Source organism: Octopus bimaculoides, chromosome 8 (assembly GCF_046866305.1).
Source record: "Octopus bimaculoides isolate indiv1 chromosome 8, ASM4686630v1, whole genome shotgun sequence".
Lineage (NCBI taxonomy): Eukaryota > Metazoa > Mollusca > Cephalopoda > Octopoda > Octopodidae > Octopus > Octopus bimaculoides.
In genome coordinates, this window is record NC_142935.1 from 14,121,707 (window position 1) to 14,124,052 (window position 2,346).

The 2,346-nt window shown below is 36.0% G+C and overlaps 1 non-coding gene across 1 annotated transcript; it reads left to right on the top strand.

Annotated features, from left to right (window-relative positions):
* Positions 1-707: 707 nt before the first annotated feature.
* Positions 708-779, top strand: Trnaa-ugc (transfer RNA alanine (anticodon UGC)). Its single transcript has one exon. It is a non-coding gene; the product is annotated as a tRNA-Ala (tRNA).
* Positions 780-2,346: the final 1,567 nt, after the last annotated feature.

Genomic DNA, 2,346 nt, shown 5'->3' on the forward strand with positions numbered 1-2,346 from the left:
TTTTAGTTGATAATTGATAAGGGATAAGCATGTTCACGTCCTTTGTATGTATTTTCCCCTGTTTTCCGTATATTTCTTCATCGTTCTCTGGTGTGGCCTACATTTCTCCCTAATTACTGTAAATGTGTTGCATACTAAATTATGGCACGAACAACCTTCCGTAAATAATTTTTGGCAATTAATTTTTCGTAGTTGATTTAGATACATGCAAACTCCCAAATAATTAACAGTAGTAAATTTAATAGATTTCCTTTTGCTTCTTCTTTTCTAAAAAAAGAGGAAATAATTGATTTTTAAAACTCTTCTCGAGCAAGAGATCATTTTACTTCGTGAATTAGGAATTAAAACTGACGAAGCTTGGAATAGTCCATTTTATAATATTCGGTTGACAACATACAAATATGAAGACATTAGTTACATTTTAGACAAACACGTAGCTACGTATTAAAATTATGTATAGATGCACTAGCTCTTTTCTTTTTATCGATTATCGATAATCTAGTTTCCTCATCAGCAACTACCTTAAATAGTGGGTGTGTAATACAAAAAAAATCAAGAACATGGCGAGGAACGTTTATTTAAATTTTTCGAATATCAATCACAAATGTTGTAATCAGTAAAAATATTAATGGTATACATCAGAAATTTTGAAAAGCATTAGTAATATTAAGAATAATAAGGTAAAATAACGAACATAATTTCAATCGGGGGATGTAGCTCAGTGGTAGAGCGTTCGCTTTGCATGCGAAAGGCCCCGGGTTCGATCCCCGGCATCTCCAGAATATTTTTTGCGTTGGATTATAAAATTTATTTGATTTTTCATTCTACTTCGTGCTAAAGTCATTGATTTTGTTACCTTACTTCTTTGAGTCGTTGGAATGCGACCGTGCTGGGGCACCAACTTAAAGGATTTAGCTGAACAAATTATTTTTAAAGTCTGGTATTTATTCTATTGATGCTTATTGCCGAACCGCTAAGTTACAGAGACATAAACAAGCCAACACCAGTTATCAGTTGTTGGTGGTGGGGAACAAACACACAGGCTTACACATTAACGTACATACAGTTTCTGTCTACCAAATTCACTCACAAGGCCTTGGTTAACGTAGGCCTATAGTAGACCAAAGTGACGTCCAGTGAGACTGAATCTAAAACCATGTGATTGCAAAGCTTTCTAATTACACAATCATACCTGCGCCTATGAACTTGTATATAGACCTTTTTATTATGAGGTGCATTATTTTCCATTTTAAATCAATTTTTACAATTAAATACTGACGGCTTTTTAAACAAAACTTCAGATTTTTTGTGCATTGTAAGACAGTGATTGGGAAGAAAGCTTGTCTCTGTAGTAAAATGTTAAATCTCTTCATCAGAAGTGTTATGATAATGAACACTACTAGACAGCTGTCTTGTACTATTTATCTATTCTCTATGACCATTAAAGCCAATATACCTGTAACATTGATACTCATTAAGACTTTTTTTCTGTTAAAGAACTGCTTCGCTCTTCTAAAATTTCTCTTTCCACTGAGACACAAACCATGCTATCTCCAGTCAGGACATCTTAATGAACCCGGTGCTGCCATTTATTCGTGTATGGAATTCATCTGCAGTGTCATCTTTATGACACTGGCTGGAAGTTAGTCAAACTTGCTTCAACGTTGGACAGCCATATCTTCTGCTCAGTATCTGTTTTAGCAGTGAAGGTACGTGGCTTAGGGGTTTGAAGTATTTGGTTCGTGATTTTAAGGTCGTAAGTTCAATACCCTGTGGTGCTTGTGTCCTTGAACAAGACACTTTATTTCACACTGTTCCAGTCTGCTCAGCTGGCAAAACTGAATTGTACCTGTAATTCAAAGGGCCAGTCTTGTTACATTCTGTGTCACACTGAATCTCCCTGAGAACTATGTTAAGGGTACACGTGTCAACTGGAACCCTCATCATCATAACCGGCAGAGTGCCAGTTTTCATCTGTCTGGATATTACCAGCCCCCTTTTTCCTCTTCATTACCTCCAGCCATTCACTCATCCATAATATATCCAAGTCCAATGCAGACTGCGAGTATAAGACGGTGTGGGTTGTCTAGGTTCATAATGTGTTCACTATTCCTCAGAATTAACAAAACAGGAACAATATCAAGTGTAATTTCACCGACATGGTCATTGTTTTCCAAAAAGTAATTCATTATTCTGTTAAATCGCCTTCTTTCGGCGTTGTTGTATATTCCATAAGGAGTGATCCTACACTAGTAAATTCTAACGTTTACCTCAGCATAATGACATAATCCATTTCTGTAGTAAAGGGAAATAACCAATGCTATAGTCAGCGAATGGTTATTTCCC